Raw genomic sequence first — 20863 nt, 5'->3', positions numbered from 1 at the left:
TCATATAAAGCTGTTTAGGTATTGTTACTTATATGAGTAGTAGTACTGTGCTGTGCTCATATATACAGGGTAAGAGTAAAAATACTAATCTGTGCCCATATATACCGGATAGGAGTAGTAGTACTGTGCCCATATATACAGGATAGGAGTAGTAGTACTATGCAGTGCCCATATATACAGGATAGGAGTATTAGTACTGAGCCCATATATACAGAATAGGAGTATTAGTACTGATCTGTGATCATATATACAGGATAGGAGTAGTAGTAGTACTGTGCCATAAATATCGGATAGGAGTAGGAGTACTGTGCTGTGCCCATATATTCAGGATAGGAGTAGTAGTACTTTTCTGTGCTCATATATACAGGACAGGAGTAATAGTACTTATCGGTGCTCATATATACAGGATAGGTGCAGTAGTACTGTGCTGTTCTCAAATATACATAATAGGAGTAGTAGTCCTGTGTTGTGTCCATATATACTGGAAAGGAGTAGTAGCACTGATCTGTGCTCAGATGTACAGGATAGGAGAAGTAGTATTGATCTGTGCCCATATATATCAGTATGGGAGAGATAGAGGGGGGGGGAGAGAAAGAGATCGTGCAATGCTGCGCCCAAGTATTAGTGCAGTGCCCATATATATAGAGGAAAAGAGTAATAGTACAGTACAGTGCTCATGTAAATGCAGGGTGCCAGTAGTAATGCGGTGCTGTGCCCATATATATACAGGATAGAAATAGTAGCACAGTGCTTTGCCCATATAAATGCAGGGTAGTAGTAATAATGTAATGCTGTGCCAGGATGGGATGGGAGTAGTAGTACAGTGCCGATATATATAGAGGATGGGAGTAGTACTGCAGTGTTGTGTCCATATATACAGGATAGGAGTAGTAGTTGCAAGTGGATTAGCCTATGCATATTGAAGTGGGAGTTATGTCACCTCAACAATGCAGGGATCTCCATAAGAGGAACCCCCTGTGCTTCCATTGTAGAAACAACAGTCATTTCATTCAGTCCTGTCCTATCAGACCTCCAGTGAAGAATCATCAGCACCTAGGTGGTGATCAAAGAGGTCGCTTAGGTGCCCAGGTTTTTCAAAAACCTCAGATGAGGTCACCTGTTGTTGGTTCCTTGACAGAGAATAAGATCTCTGATAAGGCCACTCTGGGCTCTGGGTCCAAGGATATTAAGTCCATCAGTCTTAATGTATGTGCTTTGCAAAGTTCTGAACCTATGTCTGTTTTGACTCCTAAGGTTGATGTGGAGGAATTTGTTGCAGCATGTAATCACCTGCTCCTCTGCCTGTTCCGTCTGAGCCATGGACAAATTTATGAAATTTGTCATGAATTTGTCTTCTTCCCAGGGAATGACAATAATTTGGGTGGTTGTCATCCTCATATATAAAATGTGTGATTTCTTTTTGCAAAGTTGCCCAATGAATTTGCCACTCTGTTCATTGACAATGTTCTTAAAGGGATATTCCCACAAAGATGAGATTATTAAATATACTCGGGAGAACAAAATAAAACATTCTCTACTTCACTGTAATTAACAAAAATACGGCATTTCAGATATAATTACAATCTGTCTCTACATAAATCATAAATCAGAAGTCTATGGTTTTGCAGGACATTTTATTCTCCTGTCTGAGGCTGCACTGGACTTCTCCCTGTCTCCAGCTACACCCTTGCATTCCAAGACGAGCTCACACAGAGACTTCCTGCCAGCAAGCAGCATGCAGTGATTGGACACTGCCCCAATAGTTGATTGGTGCAACACTCTATCACTCTGATCGGACCATATGCACACACATTAACAGGGAAAGGCTTCTTACTTGTCAATTAAGCATCCCTGGGTGTTGTAATTTAGCCAGGAAAACTCAAATTGCTAACCTAGGTTCTACAGGTGTTCTGATACACAGCTAAAAGTGAAAATTGATTTTTTTTTTCCCCCCAGGAATACACCATTTCAGTGCCCAATGTGTATTGCCAGGATTATTTCCATAAACTGTTGACTCTGAGCAGCAGTCTTATATCTGGTATTTGGATCTGATACATCCAGAGCTTCAACCTCTACCATTACATAGTCTCACATGACAGCAGCTCTGGATGTGACTGAAGTATCAATTTGCCTTTAAATCATCTATGATACTCCAGTGAAATACAGAGCTGCAGTCTTATATCTTCTTGAATTTTATCCCACAATCCCTTGCTCTATGAGATACGAAGAAGACATTTACTATTTAGTGGGGGAGGGGGAACAATCAGCACATATGGGTGTAAAACATATACATGGCACCCCTCTGCAATGGGAATGTGTACATTAATACCCTTCCACTGAGCAGGGGACACATTTCTGGAATAACTTGGTGTACACATGGTGGAATAAACATCACACAACTGCAGGGCCATCTTCTAATGACCCCAATCAGGACCGGAGAAGTTACAGATACAGGAGCAGAGCAAATTCCTGTCTTTGGTTTTGAATTTTTGTGTACTAAATATATTTTGTCAACTAATTCTATTTTGTTAGCTATTTAATATCCCAGGCAACTCTAGAAACACAACTATTTCCCGCAGCAACAAATATTTTTTGTTTTTTTTTGTTTATGTGGACAAATAAAGGGTTATTTTTTGGGAGATTAGATGCACTTTTCAGGTACATCATTTTGAGGTATCTACAGTTTATTGATTTGATCTTATTAACTTTTTCTGGGTAGAAGAAAAGGAAACATCAATTTGTGTTTTTGATTTTTTTTTGGGGTGTTCACATTACAATAAAAATATGTTATCTAGGATTATGGCAATACCTCATTAATTTATTTTTTTCTATTCACTGAATTTTGCTGCATAAAAACAACATTGGAGTAAATCTTATTAGTTCTTGAGATCTTTTTAGATATATAACTTTGTATTTTTCACTGACAGCGCTGAAAAAATAAGGTTTTTTTTTAGTGAGAATTGTACCATTTTGGTGCACATACCTCGTTCTTATAACTTTTAAGAATATTTCTTTTAAGAGATTGGTTAACTTCAATCTCATGTGTTTATGATTTTTACATTTGGTCACTGGTATTGGAGGAGGGTATCAGCTGTAATATACAGCTTACACCTGCAGTTTATGCCACTGGCTCTGCTTGTGAGCTGGTGCCATAAACTTTACTTAATAATAATGCAAGGTGCTGGAAGTCACCTCCTGCCATGCAGGAATATTACATAATGCAATGCTAAATGGTTAAAAATTAGGAAACAATCAAGGGGTAATAATAATTTTGCAAGTTGCTTTGGCTATTATCTAGACCACAGAGCATATGTAGACCTATATTCTTCTATGATAGTACATTACAAAGAAACCCTTTATGAAGTCTTACCATCGATACTTTAGATGCTGGTATGACATAGGGAATATTACCTACATTTTCATAATATGTACCAAAACACAGGTAAATAAAGCCAACAAACAGGAGACGCAAAATCTAGTCTAGTTAAATAGTTTCTCCGGGATTAGACAAACAGTGTATACTTACCTCACTCCGATGCCATCCGTCACCACAAGACACTGTTTGCATACAGTATCAGACATGGTCTGTCTGTCTATCTTTGCAACTTTAAGACACTTTTGAAAAACATGCCCAACGTCGCGCTGTTTTAGTAAATCAAAATATCCACAGCTGAAACTTCTAAACTAGAAATTGTGTCTTACTTTGACTTACTTTGTCTGTATATTATATCTATGTGAATAAACAAATAGTTTTTAATATTGTTTTTTTTAATAGAGGACTATAATAAATATACAACACAATATTCTACAGTGATAAATTTCTGTATTCAATATGAAATGTAAAGTAAAAATACATTGTTAGAAAGCATTGCCTGATGATTCCAAGAGACATAAGTTAATGTGTGTTCAATATATATGTTTATTAACATGTCCAAATCTGACGCCTTGTGGGTTGAGTTGGGGTATGAGTTCATCTAGATGGAAGTTTAAGGCGAGAAGGTTCAAAAATCACAAGATTTCAAGTGAATTCTTTGAAAAACAAGGTCATTTTGTCTCTGGCTTTAAGCTTCTAAGAAAAGGCATCCTATAAAAACAACAGGGCACATCTGCCATCTTTAGGGTTTGGGACAAGTTGCAGGGGTTGTAGGTCTTAAACAATCAGGATCAATTCATTATTTGCTTCAACTATGGTTTTCTCATACAGATTAACTGTAAAAAGGTTTTCTTAAATGCAGGGTGGCAAAAAGGATACAGAAAGGGATTAATTAAAGAGTTAAAGAATACCAGCCAACATGTGATGTCATACGCAACCGGTGGCACACATAAAACACAAAATGCCTCTGAGATGATAGTTAATATAGCATTCGGAGCCCAACAAATGCAAAAAGTACATACAAGAATAGCTAAAGATTTAGCAATTTTCTTATCTCTAGCCAAAGCTGAATGTTGGTTTAGATCAAGTGTTCCCGTAGCATTTGACACTTCATTTCTTAATTTTTTATGTTTTCCTGCTCCAGGCCCTTGGATACATTGTGCTGAAACTATCGAAGAGCTGGAGTGATCATCTGCACAGTCTACTACAAATATGTCATGTCTCCTGTTATACAAATCAATAGGGTTTAGTACTTTACTTTTCAAACGACCTCTTATATTGCAGTAAATGCTAACGTTAAAAAATGCTATTGCCGACATTGGTGTAAAAAAGTCAAAAATAGATGAATAGAGTAAGTAATGGCTACCATAGCGAAATTCTGCACTACAGGCACCTTCTTGCAACAAACTGTAACCGAGCACATACTCCCAAAGAATAATTGCTGGGCCAAACGTTAAAAATGCTAAAATCCAGACCGCTGCCATCTTCATAAAAGCTGGTTTCAGTTTATGTTGCTGATCCCTATATTTTACTTACAAAATAAAAAGCAACTATTAAATGGAAACTAAAAATTTTTCATCATCTACAAAATTGCCACTTAAAAGGAATCAGCAAAACTCCCAAATCTCCATACAAGTAAAATCAGTATTGCAAAGGTCACTTTCCAGACATAAATCTTCCTGTTTCATATTGATCTGTAGCTTTCGAGAAAATTTTTATATAATATTATATAGTATATATTTTTTTGTAACAGCTTCCAGGAGTGCTGGGGGCAAGGGCATGGGGCAAACATGAAGAAATGCAGTTGCAGTGTAAAGTGGCACTGCTGGGTAGTAATGAGCAGCACACAATGAAGAAAGCAGCGGGCAGAGATTTGCCACAGACATTCCTTTGCATAAAATTTTCGAAATAACAGATTGAAAGGTAAGTTAAGGACATGGGAACTTGGCCTTATTGTGCTGGGAGGATGCAAATTTCTTGATTAAAAAGAAGCTACAATAAATACAGATTCACACTTAAAAATCTGGATTCTCCATAAAGCACCCACAGCACATTAGAATAAATATTATATTCATAAGTAAGGAATTTATTAACTTAATTTTTAAACTATTTTATATTGTTCCCTTATAAAGAATGGCTGGACCATTATACAACCTCTTGTGTCAACACCCTCATCCTCATAGTCTGTAAGCTCTTGTGAGGTCCCTCACTCCTATTGTTCCATATGACTGTTTGGTCTGTGTAATGTAATATTATATTTATATATGTCCCCTATGATTTGTAAAGCGCAACAGAATTTGATGGCGCTATATAAATAAATATTTTCTGCTTATGGTAAATGCATTTACAGGCCACATTTTTAGGCTTACAAAATCTTTAAGGGAACCTGTCACCAGATTTTTACTAATAAACTGACAGGTTCACCAAGCACTTACTTGTACTCACACTGTTTTTAGATAAAAAATGCATAGTTCCTATCCCCAGAAAATTAACTTTGTTAGTGTATCTGGCACCCTTCCATAAGGAGCATTTAGTTCCAAAGGCATGTGTTATTCATGTGTGGGTGTCTCTCAGCCCATGTCTCTAACATTTTTATCAGGGAGAGGGAATGAGAGATATTTCGGGAGACATGAGCCGAGATACACAGTGGGTCTTATTTACTAAGGATCCCTCGGACGCATTTTCGTCGGGTTTCCCGACTTTTCGGGGATTGTGCCAGGGCTTGTGTCGCATGCAATCGGATTTTATGCAACAGAAATCGTGGGGCAGACCGTCGGATTATCCGAAGGATTCGGACTGAGCGCAGGATTTAACATTTAAATTTGTGTCACATCCAATGCACTTACATACACCAGGAGGAAGATGGTGAACTCCGGCGGACCTGATTGGGGAAGCGACACAGGCAGATAATCGAGTGCACAACCTTCTTGAATCGCGGCAGGGTGCATTCCGGCGGACATTCCGGAACGGGGATCGCGCAGGGACCGGGTAAGTAAATGTGCCCCAGTGATTATAGGTTTATTAGTGAAAATCTGATGACTGGTTCAATTTAAAGGCCATGTATGCACCAAGACAAATTTTTTGATAAGAGCACCTATGATCTAGACTAGGGTTTTTTTAACATGTAGGTTTTTACTTTTCTTCTATTAAATACATTGCAATAGTGAATTACAATAAACAACTAAAAAGTATAGACAAGTTCTCTGAATGTTATATCTTTTGTGATACATCCATCATAGCTTCCATTGATAAGGAGAATTGGAGGCCCACAAGTACATCTGAGTGGTCTGTATGAATATAAATCAATACATGGAGAGGAAATCCTTAAACAGAGAGACATTCTAATAAAAATGCTCTTATAGGTCTATGGTGTCTCTATAACAGTTCCCTCTCCACAAATGTATTTGACGAATACTTGTATAAATAAAATATCATTATTGACTGTTATAAATATACAGTTCAGTACATGAATGTAATATTTCATACTTACAGCTTTGGTGACAGCTAAGAAACGGTCTGAGCTGATGAGAACAATATTATATATTGTACACTGGCACAATGTACAATCAACAGTAAGCCAAAATTTACAGAAACTTTTTCCCATAACCCATTTGTTATTCATAATGAAATTTTTCAAGAAGAGTGGGAGACAGAAAGTACCTAAAAGAAAGGAATACATTATTTTTTATGTTGGACTATTCTGTTTCTATAAGTCTACAAGTGGCTGTTAGGGCAAGTGTCTCAAATCTGGTCCCCCCTTTTATGAGGTAATCAATTAGGTACTCAGCTGTCCTTTGGACATTGTCTATTGCAGTGATGGGTATTTCGGCTCTTTTCAGTGAGCTGTCTCATTAAACTCCGCTCACTGAAAAGAGCCGGCTCTTCTGGCTCCTGAACGGCTCTCTATTAAATATAATAGAGGGAATCTCTGTTCAGGGGCGGAGTCAGCCAGTAAGGGGCTCCCTGCCCAGAGCTGACTAGTGCAGGGTGATTTTATTAGAAATAGTCAGAGGGACAGGTCAGGTGGAGGAGGAGGAGAGACCCTGATAAACATCAGATGTCCTGTCCTCCTAGTTGGTCCGACCCTCTTTACTATAATCTGACAGATATGGCTCACTGGATCAGCTCTCAGGAGGGAGCCGGCTCACCTTGTTCAGTCAAAGAGTGCTGGCTCGATCACGAACAACCTATCACTAGTCTATTGTTACATTATAATTGGTTATACTTGTGGGGAACAATGAGCTTATGATAGAGCACTACCATAAGAAAAGTGATGGGGCCCGTGGAGTGTAGGTTTAAGATATTTTATTGATGAGGCTATGCGCTTCATGATTTCAATGGGCATCTTCTAAATAAGGATTGTTATTTTTATTAAACTGAGCAACCACTCTATAAGACTTATAATGCATATAAAGAATACAATATCATTAATCCATACTTTGGCACAACTCTACATTTATTGACACTTTTTATAAAGAAAGCTGTACAAGGTTCCTTATTGTTGAAAATAGATTTATATTACAGGCAGTCCCCGGATTACATAAGTTGAATTTGTATGTAAGTCAGAATTGTATATTTTATAATTGTCGCCCCAGACTAATTTTTTTGGTCTCTGTGACAATTGGATTTTAAAAATGGTGGATTGTCTCAAGGACCAGGATTAACCATAAAGCTTAATTGCAGAAACCTTTAATAACTGTTACAGCTGTTTATTGTAGCCTAAGGCTAAAGTAGAGTAAATTACCAAAATCCAGAGGTTGGTTTGTAACTAGGGGTCGTCTATAAGTCAGGTGTTCTTATGTAGGGGACCACCTGTACTGTTATCAAACTGTTTTTTTTTTAATTTTGACATATTTAACCTATATTATAACGATAGGCTACACAATTTATTAGCAGCAGCTAGATGCACCTAGGTATTGAAATTTGATGGTTACTCTTCCAATCTCAGAATTTGTTCCAGACGGTAAACATACATATCATATGGAAAAATGTAATGCACGTCAGACATGCCTTCAGAAGCTATTTTCCCTTTTTGGACCCATTCCTAACACAAATTATGTACTGCACTTAATCATAATTAAAAAAATGTGCCATAAAACACCAAAACACACTTCCTCAGGGGCCACTAGGAAGCAGCATATAATTTGTGTCAGGATTGAGGTTACTTTTATACCTGCCACTTTCTTATACCGTAGTCACTTGATATGCTAGAATACTATGAGGAACATTTACTAAAAACACTGCAGTTTGCCTGTGTAGTGTGCAGAGGGCACTAAATTCATGAATTGTGACACCCTTTCTTCATGAATCTGGTGCTCCCTGTACTGTCCCGGCAGAGTGCACCAACTTTTTTTGGTGCAAATATGGGGCGTGCAACACACTTCTGACTTTGCATGTTAAATGTGGTGCACGGTCTGACTGAGCACCGGAGCGCCCATTTTGAAAATGAAATTAAAGGATTAAAGCGAGATACAGAGCAGATTGGCAAAAACATTTTATACCCTTGAAACTAATTAGGTCTGTGGCATTAAGAGTAAGGAAAGTAAAATGATTAAAATTGTGTGACATACTCCAAGTAATGTAGTAATTTTATTAATTTACCTTCATGTATATAAAAAATAGATTTACCAGTTTAGTGAAACTTAAAAGCAATGGGAATAAAGTTAGTAACACTGGATCACTGCCTATGTAGCCTCAGGTACACAATCAACTTCTTTCCATAAAGTGATCATGCAAAAAAAAAGAATATATATATATATATGTAATCAGAGAATATTTTTTACCTGTTAAAAAATCGCTGATGGCTAAGTTTAAGAGAAAATAGTTGCTTGGAGTTCTGAGTTTTTTGTTGGTGATGAACCCAAGTATGACTAATGACTAATAAAATGGATTAATGCTTATTTTGACAAATACACATATTCAATGGACCTTACAATCCTCTTGCTCTAGGCAGCCAGAATTGGTGAATAATTTCTGGCAAGGGCTTTGCTTATCAGGTTTATATAAACTGAAGGTTCCAATAGGGAGATTTCCCTCTGAGACATATCCAACAATCAAAGGTAATGACCTGGCAGGATTTGCTTATTGCTCCCTGATTGATGTTAGTAGATTAAAATTACTTACAAAAAATTATAATCACTTACAATTTATTCTGCATCATATAAATGAACTTTTCATAACAGTTTACTACAGACCATTTATTAACACCAGTTATAACCCTTATTTGGATAACATAAGTATATATACTGATTTCATTTTCTACAGCTTGTTTATAAAAGTTTAAGATCCATTTTGATAATGCCACAAATTATTGCAGGATAACACTATTAAAATGGGTGAAGACCCTGAAAGAAACCATAATTGCAAAGAAATAGTTCTTCAACAAGAATTATTATATTTATTATTATTATACTTTAGTATACTTATGTATTCAATTTAAGTGAAGGGACAAAGGAAAGAGAGCATTAACAGTAGAGACCCCCACAGATAGCAAAAACGAAGGGTCAGTCGGACCCCTGGCAGCCACGTCAGACTAACGGAGCAGACAGCTGGCAATTTCCGTCAGCTCCATAGAGATTAATGGAGCAGAACGGTTATGCGCGGCTGTCTGCTCCATTAGTCTCCATTAGTCTGACGGAGCATCAAGGGGTCCAAGGTCCGAGATTGTTTTCTCGATCTGTGGGGGTCTCAGCACTGAGACTTGCTGATCAGCAAATAAGGCCCTCGTGGATAGGACCTAACTTTAGTTTGTGGGAAATCCCCTTTAAAATCAAGCATCATAAACCAGGGACACTTACTCATATATTTGTTATCCATGGCCCTCTTCCTTCTAAAATCAACTTTTACAATTATGCTAATGAGCCAGATGGCCTATGGCAGTGATGGCAAACCTTTTAGACACCGAGTCTACTGTATACTGTATGGCAGTATATGGTAGGATCAATCAGACAACCTAGGGTTAAAGTACCCTCTGGAGTCTGAAAAATAGGGGAAAAAAAAAAAAAAGTTAAAAATTAAATTTAAATATATAAATTTAAATTATAATAAAAAAACCAAAAAAATTAAATCACCCACCCTTTCCCTAGAACTGATATAAATCTAAATAAACAGTAAAAACCATAAACACATTAGGTATCGCCACGTCCGAAAATGCCCAATCTATCAAAATATAACAGTTTTTCACAGCGTTTAACCACGTAACTGAAAATTGCGCCCTAAGTAAAAAATAACACTTTTTTGTCATTTAAAAAAAAATTAAAAATTCTATAAAAAGTGATCAAAAGTTCATAGAAACTAAATAACGAAAATAATATAATTGAAAACAGTATCGAAAGTCTCAAAAAATTACAACCCACAGCTCCGTACCACGAAGTATGAAAAAGTTATTAGCGCAAGAAGACGGCAAAATAAAAAAAAAAATTGTTCAGGAGGTTTTAATTTTTGTAAATGTATGAAAACATTATAAAACCTATTCAAATTTGGTATCCCTGTAATCGTACTGACCCAAAGAATAAAGTAGACATGTCATTTGGGGCGTGAAGTGAAAGCCGTAAAATCCAAGCCCACAAGAAAACAGCGCAAATGCGGTTTTTCACCATTTTCACTGCATTTGGAATTTTTTTCCCATTTCCCAGTACACAGCAGGGAATATTATGAAGTGCAATTTGTTACGCAGAAAACAAGCCGTCACACATGTTACACTTGTGTAACAATAAAAAAGTTATATATTTTTGAAGGTGGGGAGTGAAAAATGGAAATGAAAAAACAGGAAAGGGCTCGGTTAATATATAGTAAGAAGATTTTGGCTTTTGCTCACAAGGACCTGCCTGTCACAATGTCTCTGTAGAGTTTTCTGCCCATTTCATAAGTTCCCCTACCATTCCCCACCATGTGGAATCAGGCAGAAATGGACAGTCTGGTAGGAGGAGGGTGCTGGCTATGGTGTCTTGCTGGTGAGGTCCTGGACACTGCTGTATCCATCTGGGATGGAGAAGAAATTGAAAGGAAGATTTGAAAAAAGTGTTATGGACAGACGAATCTAAGTTTCAGGTGTTTGGATCACATAGAAGAGCATTAGTAAAACGCAACAACTGAAAAGATTCTGTAAGATGCTTGACGCCATCTGCCAAGCATGGTGGAGGTAATGTGATGGTCTGGGGTTACTTTGGTGCTGGTAAAGTTGCAGATTTGTACAAGGTCAAAGGGATTTTAAATAAGGAAGGCTATCACTCCATTTTGCAATGCCTTTCCATACCCTGTAGACACCGCTTGATTGGAGACAATTTCATCCTACAAAGGGACAATGACCCAAAGCACACCTACCTCCAAATTATGCATGAACTATTTAGGGAAGAAGCAGGCAGATGATATCTATCTGTAATGGAGTGGCCAGCCCAGTCACCAGTGGCCACACCACTCAACCTTATTGAGCTGTTGTGGGAGCAGCATGACCGCAACAAGTGCTCATCAAGCCAATCCAACTTGTGGGAGGGGCTTCTGGAAGCATGGGGTAAAATTTCACCAGATTACCTCAGCAAATTAACTGCTAGAATGCCAAAGGTCTGGAATGCTGTAATTGCAGCATAGGGAGCATTCTTTCATGAAAGCAAAGTTTGAAGGAGAAAATTATTATTTCAAATGGCAACAAAATATTCAATCCTGACGTTTAGCTTAAAGGAAAATTGATGGGCCCTGCGCGGCTCAGAAGTGATTGCTTGATGTACATTACTAGATATGTCTCAGCTCCCTTCATATTGTAAATGTCTGTTTACATACTCTTTATTAAACAAAAAAAGTAAGTTGGAAAAAAAAAATAATATTCAATCCTTGTCAGTGTCGGGACTATATTTTCTTTCATTTTGAAACTTTTTTGAAAAATAAAAGTATGATTTTTCCTCGAAAACACTAAATTGTTTGGATGACCCCAAACTTTTGGGTGGTAGTGTATTTGTATGAATCTGTGTATATACACATGAAAAAAATTGTTGGTACCCCTCAAACCTACTATGGTCACAGCAATAACTTGAATCTGACAAAAGTAAAAATACATTTCTAAAAAAATGAACAAGGCTGACATTGATTTACAACCATGCTTCAACAGAATTTTAAAAAAAATTAAAACTCATGAAATGGGCCTGGTCTGAAATGTTGGTTCCCTTAACTTAATATTTTGCTGCACAATCTTTTGAGACGATCACTGCAATCAAACGATTTCTGTAACTGTCAATAACACTTCTGCACCTCTTAGCAGGTAGTTTGGTCCACTCCTTATGAGCAGACTATTCCAGCTGTTTAGGGTTTGAAGGGCCTTTTCCAGATGCATGTTTCAGCTCCTTTCAAATATGCTCAATAAGATTTACATCAGGGCTCATTCAAGGCCACTTCAGAATAGTCCAGTGTTTCCTCTTAGCCATTCTTGGGTGTTTTTATATCTGTGTTTTGAGTCATTATCCTGTTGGAAGACCCTTGAGCTGCAACTGTAACCAAGATTTCTGACACTGTGTGCCACTTTTTTCTCTAGAATCCCTTGATATTCTTGATGTTTTCTGTTGAAGTTTTTCTGGGCTCTTTTGTTACTATTTTTATTATTTGTCACTTTGATTTGTCATCAATTCTCCATTTTCCAGGGCTGGGCCGTGCACATGGACCTGTTGCTGACCTGGAGCTGGCGTCACGCACATGAAGTAAGAAGAGGAGCGGCCCAGGGTGTCGTAAAGGTGAGTACTCAGTATAAGCCGAGTGGGGAATTTTCAGAACAAAAATTACTGCTCACCTGATTAAGGCAGAAGGCACGTCCTACCATCCTTCAGTGGGGGCCATCTTAGAACTGTTTGCCTATGCATTAGCTATTTTAGCACCACATTAGGAATGTGATTTCTCAAATCTTTGAAGCTAATTGCTTATGACTTTACTCTATTGGCAGCTATAGAAGGTTGGTTGAGGATAATAAACAGTACGTTTTGGAAATTCAAGAGTAGGAAATGTCAGTGATGTTGATGAGGGTAAGAGTTATGTAGAAATGATGAAGAAGTCCAAAGATGACATGATGGTACATAAAGGCTGGCTGCGACAGGGGGAGAAGCGGGGCTAAAGAAGCTGCGTTCTGAGACAAGACAGGGATGTGCAACATCCCCCACCGGGGCCTAGCCTTAAAGGTGAGGCCTGGAGACAGCCGGGGCCCGTGGTACCGGAGTGGCTGGCGGTTGCGGCCTAAGCACGCTACTGTCACGGTGCTTGGTACGGGGGAACCGGAGGGCTGTCCTACAGCCTGGCAGGTCTCCAGCAGGGTGGTGTTGGCAAGAAATGATGAGGGAGAGGCTGCTATAGCGGATCTCCCTGGGGCAACCCCTTAATGTCCCGAGTGTGAGTCTCTGGGTGATGGACAGGGTGCCGGTGATGAGGGCAGTCGTAGTAGCAGGGACCAGACGGAGACAGAGGTTGAAGAAAACAACTTACAGTTTGTTTATTGCAACCGGCAGGAACTGCAGAAAACGTGTCTTTAACAGGTGGAGTACTGGAGAGGTATTTGGAGGGAGCCACAGGATGTAGTTCACCAGCCTGGATGTGGAGGGCAGGCTGGGAGGCAGCTGTGTCCTTAGAGGAGGCTTCAGCTTGGTCCTGGATCTCTTCAGGTATCACCCTTGAAGGTAGGATGATACCCCTTTCCTCACTACACTAACTCTAGTCTTATCTTCCACTTCAGGCAGGGGCTAGGCTCTTCCTGCACTGGTCTGGTATGCTAGAGTCTCTGAGCTGCTGCTCAGCTAACTACTCTCTGCTTGCGTCCTGCAGACCCAGAGGGCCTGACTAGGACCGGTCTCTTCTCCCTTCTGGGAGAGACTGCTCTCTTCTCTCTCTGGGGAGAGACTCCTCTAGAACATTCTGGGCCAGAGGTTTTATTACCTTCCCTTGGTCAGGTGGTGGCTGCTCCTCCAATTACCTCTCAGTGCACAGAGACAGGATGTAACACAGACATTGGTCAATAGCATCTTGCATTATATAAAATACTTAACCTCTGCCTTGCCAGGCAGGATTAACCACTGCAATTTCCCCTTGATCCTATAAGGACCATGTAGTGTAATGTGGTGTTACCTACAGGTGGGACGTATTCGCAAGCACTACCTCGCCATTGCATCGGCGAGGGTGTTGCATACCCCGGGGGCAATTGAAAGAGCCGCCCTCGGCTCGACTACAGTTGTTTTGGGGCACAGAGGGGGCTAAGGGCACTTCTGGGAAGTGCAGGCTGTGTGAGGTGTAGGGACAAACCGCCCATGGTCCTGGAAACAGGCACCTGGGTTGGTGTCGGACTAAGACAGAAACAACATGTAGCTGTATGACAGTTGGTCGCTGACGCCATTAAACCGAACTGTACAGTAGGAAAGGTGTGGTGTCATGTCCTGTAATCCACTCCTTGCACCAAGGCCTGTATATTTGTTTGATCAACGCTTCTTCCCTGGCGGCAATTAAATGGTGTCTATATGCATACATTGGCATATGTGACACAAGTACCTCCTGACTGGTATCCTTACCCATGTATGGGTGGCATCCAGGTGCTAGCTGTGTAACACCCCCGGTCCCCTAAAGACCCGCAGTTTACGGACTACCCCCATGTGCAAACCTCAGTTTGAGGGATCAGGTAGCGGTCAGTGTTTTACACAAAAAGACGGTCCGACACAGCCACACTACAACCTGAAAAGCCTATAAAAGGGTTAATGCAGACTACTGGCAGATATGACAGTGTGCAACAGGTTAGCAAAATCACATTGGCTTAGGAGCCCAATGGGTACACATCTTATAACATAACGTTACAGATAGATAGGCTACTCAGAGTAGCAGGGTAGCAAATGTCTCTTTTCCTGCAAAGAAAAGGCATAAAAAGTGCAAACAGAATGTCCATACCTAAAAAGGAAGGCATTAAGTGCAGAATAATAGTCAATAGCAATAGCAACTTTTCCCTGGAGTATCTGGCAAAAGTCTCACAGAAGGTCTCTACTGACAAAGTCCATCTTCTGGGTACAGCCCTTGAGGTGGGGAAAAGTGCACTGAGAAGCAAAGGGTCTCCTCTATGTGTAGAGGGACAGGGTCCTTTGAAGAGATCTCTGCTGTGGCAGAGGAAGGGTGCTATCATAGCACATGACAGTAATCAGTTCAAGGTATGTCTCTTGACTGAGATAAATAAGGGTGAGAGTCTCAGGAAAGTCTCTGGCTCTTTGGGGTAAATGGAGATAAATACACATATATTTACAATGGACAAAGTACCTGGAGAGGGCTACAGCCCTTCAGGGATTAGTCAGTATCGCTGGGTTCAGCAAAGACAGGATCCAGCTCCTGCAGGGAATCCTGTACATCCTCAGCGGGAGTAGGTGCCGGCTGGGGACACCCGGTGGCAGCAGTGGGTACTGCAGGTGCAGCAACATCCTCCGGACCTTCAGGGGGAGGAGCGCTGTCGCCCGGGGTGTCGGCTGTTCCAGCCGGAGGCTCAACTGAGCCAGGGACCACAGAGGGGTCCAGGAAAAAGTAAACGGAGTCCAGCGGCCGCGCCGCGGCTCCTTCCAGCTCCGGTTCTTCCGGGGCCGGGTCATCACCCCATTGGTAACCGGCAAGGGGAGATGTGGGCCTAGATGGGACCTCCGGACAGGGCTCACTAGACGGGATGTCCTCAGCCACAGAGGAGCCGCGGGACCTGACAATGCTCCCAGCAGGGGAGCCGGTGGGGGTGGCGCCCTGTATCATGCCCGGCCCATGGATGGCAATGGGACCCGTACTCACGATTACCGTGGATGGGGCATTCACATGGGTCACCGCCCGGGGACTCGCAGCCGAGGAAGAGGAGGTGTTCGGGGACTCCGGCCACTCGTCGTCCTCATACCAGTCATCATGCGGGTAGTAGCGGTCCTCATCGGAGTCGGGGATCCGGATCACACCAGCCGCCCAGGGTCCACGCGGTCCTTCCTGCAGGGAGAACTCTATGCACTCGCCTGGCTTGAGGTTGTGCTGGCTCTCCGGCAGATCAGGCCTCTTGACGGACCGGCGGGGTATAAATACTTCCCGTCCGGTATAGTCCTGGGTAGCGAAGCCATAGCCCTTCCGCTTGTCGAAGAACCGGACCATGCCGGTGGTGCGATTCTTCTCGACCCAAGCTCCAGCTGTAGATCGACCGGCCATGTACCGCTGGGCCTCCTTTTCTCGGCATCGCTGGTCCGAGACAGCGTCTCGGAGTCGCCGGCGGGCGGCCTCACCTCGGCCTTGAGGCTGCGGAGGTTTCGGTGCTGGGGCTCGTGGCTCCGGTTCGGGTTCGGATCTCCTCGGACGACAGGTAGGTGCCGGAACAGGAGCAGGAACCACCGGAGGGTCAGGAACCACTACAGCGGGGCTAGCAGGCCGCGCAGCAGGAGGAGCAGGCCTCGGAGCAGGTGGAGCGGCAACCCTAGGCCCAGGCGTTGGCTCCGCAGGAGTCGGGGCCTCCCCACGTGGCGCCTCCACGTGGACCCGCGGTACCGGGATGGTAGCCGGGATAGGGACGAGGAACCGCCCGGGTGGAATTTGATACTGCGTCACCGTTTGGTAGCATGTCCTGGTGACGAAGGCCCGAGTCAATCCTCGGTGCAGCCGATGTCCAGCGGAGGGTCTTCGGACAGGCTGCGCAGAGACCACCACCATAGTCTCCAATACCTCATAGAACTCTGGACGCTCCACAGGAGGGAAAGGCGGAGGACCCCACATGGCGTTGTCCTCGCTGCTCAACATCCACTTGAGATCTGGCGCTTCTCTGAGGCAGGGCCGGAAGTCCGCCTCGAACCAGTGGGAGGAGTCCGAGTCCTTCCCGCCAAGAGCTGTGGCGGGCTCTAATTTTTCCTGCGCCACAGGAGGCGGGGTTCGCGCGCTTCGCGCGTGGGTGGAGCTTGATGCGTCATCTGGGTTTCCCGCCAGTGAAGGTTTTGGCGGGCTGGAATTATTTGCTGCGCCACAGTTTCTGAGGTAAAAATCTTCGGGCGCGGCAGCGCCGGATGTAGCAGAGCTGGTACAGTTCTTGCCAGGATTAACCTCTGGAGTGCGGGAGCGGCGCTCGACCGCACGTGGCAGCAGTATAACACAGTTCATTCCAGAAACGTACAAGTCCTTAGGCCTAAACCCGGATGGCAGCAGGGTTAGGCAGCACAGTCTTTTAATAAAGGACAGTCTTTAATGCCGTAATAAGGCACAGAAGTCTATATCCTGTTCGTGACGCCACTTGCAACATCCCCCACCGGGGCCTAGCCTTAAAGGTGAGGCCTGGAGACAGCCGGGGCCCGCGGTACCGGAGTGGCTGGCGGTTGCGGCCTAAGCACGCTACTGTCACGGTGCTTGGTACGGGGGAACCGGAGGGCTGTCCTACAGCCTGGCAGGTCTCCAGCAGGGTGGTGTTGGCAAGAAATGATGAGGGAGAGGCTGCTATAGCGGATCTCCCTGGGGCAACCCCTTAATGTCCCGAGTGTGAGTCTCTGGGTGATGGACAGGGTGCCGGTGATGAGGGCAGTCGTAGTAGCAGGGACCAGACGGAGACAGAGGTTGAAGAAAACAACTTACAGTTCGTTTATTGCAACCGGCAGGAACTGCAGAAAACGTGTCTTTAACAGGTGGAGTACTGGAGAGGTATTTGGAGGGAGCCACAGGATGTAGTTCACCAGCCTGGATGTGGAGGGCAGGCTGGGAGGCAGCTGTGTCCTTAGAGGAGGCTTCAGCTCGGTCCTGGATCTCTTCAGGTATCACCCTTGAAGGTAGGATGATACCCCTTTCCTCACTACACTAACTCTAGTCTTATCTTCCACTTCAGGCAGGGGCTAGGCTCTTCCTGCACTGGTCTGGTATGCTAGAGTCTCTGAGCTGCTGCTCAGCTAACTACTCTCTGCTTGCGTCCTGCAGACCCAGAGGGCCTGACTAGGACCGGTCTCTTCTCCCTTCTGGGAGAGACTGCTCTCTTCTCTCTCTGGGGAGAGACTCCTCTAGAACATTCTGGGCCAGAGGTTTTATTACCTTCCCTTGGTCAGGTGGTGGCTGCTCCTCCAATTACCTCTCAGTGCACAGAGACAGGATGTAACACAGACATTGGTCAATAGCATCTTGCATTATATAAAATACTTAACCTCTGCCTTGCCAGGCAGGATTAACCACTGCAATTTCCCCTTGATCCTATAAGGACCATGTAGTGTAATGTGGTGTTACCTACAGGTGGGACGTATTCGCAAGCACTACCTCGCCATTGCATCGGCGAGGGTGTTGCAGATGGCAGCATCTAGCCCAAAGCCCATAGCACATTGTTACATTGTCTTGTCAGACAGAAGATTACAGGGGGAGGCTGTGGGATTCTCTCCCCACCCAAGCAGCAGAAAAGAGAAAAACTCTACATTTTAGATTTCTAAAGTTATAAGTCATTAACATTGGTAACCAGTGACATTACAAACTATTTTAGCTAACTTGTTGGAGATTCATTTGTTTTAATTTGTGGGCAAGTACTCAGTTCTAAGAAAGTGTATCTCTCGAGATTAAGTATTTTCTGTTTAGTAGTCTCCCATTATTTTTGAGCAAGCAGTTGCAGCTTGTGTCTAGAACACAAACTTGTTGTCTTAAATGCGGTGTTTTTGCATCCAGATTATTGGGCTTTTTATTTGTTTTATTAAGGGAAGTAATCTGGTGGCCAGATTTCTTGAAGTATACATGCTCTAAAAGGGTGGAACAGAGGTCCATATGTTCTGTTGTTATATATTCATGACCTTTCATCTTGTTCTAAACTTATATTGTCCCTTTTGTGTTTTCTAGCCCAGAAAGCTTGTGCGACTTCAAGATCACAGTTCTAATTTTGATGTATAACCAGTGATTTTCCCTAGGGTAATGTATGTCTACTTGATACTTAATTCTGGAGAAAGTTTAGAAATCAGAAGTCCCCTAAGAACTTCCCAGGATTAGTTTATGTTTTAAAAGTTATATCTTTTGAGATGATTGAAGAAACTGTTCTAAATTTCTATACACAGAAATAGATAATTCCAAACAGTGAGCCTAGGTCCCCAGCAATGAGAAGTACTGGCTCTAACCCAAGCAAAGGGAATAGATAAGGGCTCATGGCTCATTATTTAGTAAGATAAGACCCTCTAGTGTTTGAGCAAACAGGGGCAGCTCATTCAAGCTTTTCGGTTAGAGCCTCTAAAATTGTTCAAAGTTAGCAAATTAGAGTTCCCCACAAGTGCAGCCCAAACACTTATCAACAGCCAGGTACTAATGTTAACACTGCCTTTGGAACAAGGAAGATCCAGGTATTTAATTAAATGTCTTCCTTTCTTGGAAGACATGATCGTGTGACCCATATGGCGGTGGGATTTTCTTATGTCAAAGATTCAGTACCCTAACCTTGTACTCTTTGTGGAATGTTTCAGGTAATATTGTGAAGATAAATGTTATGTTATATGCTGTCATTGCACAACATAAATAGGTACCAAGTATTAGAAACAGAAGCACTGCCATTACACACTAGCACAAGGAGTGGAACAGATCTGAAAGTATTGGAAGAAGTATGTCACTTAGCTTAGGGTAAGACAGATATAATAGTAACACAGATTTAAGGTTTGCTTTGGAACAACTCGGATAACGGCCCTACGTGAAAAGCCAGAGCGTTCATCACACCAGCGGCAGGCGCCTAGTGAAACATGCAGACCTGATTAAGATACTTATGGAGAGGCTACTAGAGGTTACAGTAGTAGCTATTGTTAAGAGCAAGGCACACACCAAGGTAAACAGAAACAGAAGGGAATGACTTAGCAGATATAGCAACCAAGGACGTTGTCAGGACGTCTGTACCCTTAGTCAGAACCATGACTGTGTTACCAATTGAGGAAATCTCTACCTCAGTGGGCCAGTGATGTCTATATATAGACAGGTGCGTGCATTTCCTAATCAAGTCCAATCAGTTTCAATAAAAACTGCTGGACTCCAATGAAAGAGTAGAACCATCTCAAGGAGGATCAGAAGGAAATGGACAGCATGTGAGTTAAATATGAGTGTCACAGCAAAGGGTCGGAATGCTTATGACCATATGATATTTAAGTTTTTCTTATTTAATAAATGAGCAAAAATATCTATATTTCTGTATTTTACAGTATATATAGTTGTTTGTTGTTTTTCTATTTAGTTATTTTCTTGTTTATATAGTGCCAAGATATTCAGCAGTATTTTAAAGGAATTATCATTACACATTGAAACCAGTAGATCTCTCACTTACTGGGGGTTATTTACCATTAGGCAGTGGCTTTGGCCCTCTTAGCATGGTCTGTTTTTTTTTTAAACAATATTTTATTTAATTTTCCAACATAAAAAGTCAAAATACAGAACAAAAAACAATATGTATAGTTTACATACATGTTCATTGGTTTGGAACATTACATTTCCAGAAAAAGGGGAATTTTCATAACATGAAAGTACATCTTACAAGCAATTTGAGTGTCGCTAAGTGTTTTGTGAAAA

Source organism: Engystomops pustulosus, chromosome 5, assembly GCF_040894005.1.
Source record: "Engystomops pustulosus chromosome 5, aEngPut4.maternal, whole genome shotgun sequence".
In the NCBI taxonomy this organism is placed as follows: Eukaryota; Metazoa; Chordata; class Amphibia; order Anura; family Leptodactylidae; genus Engystomops; species Engystomops pustulosus.
This window is presented reverse-complemented; position numbering follows the sequence as displayed.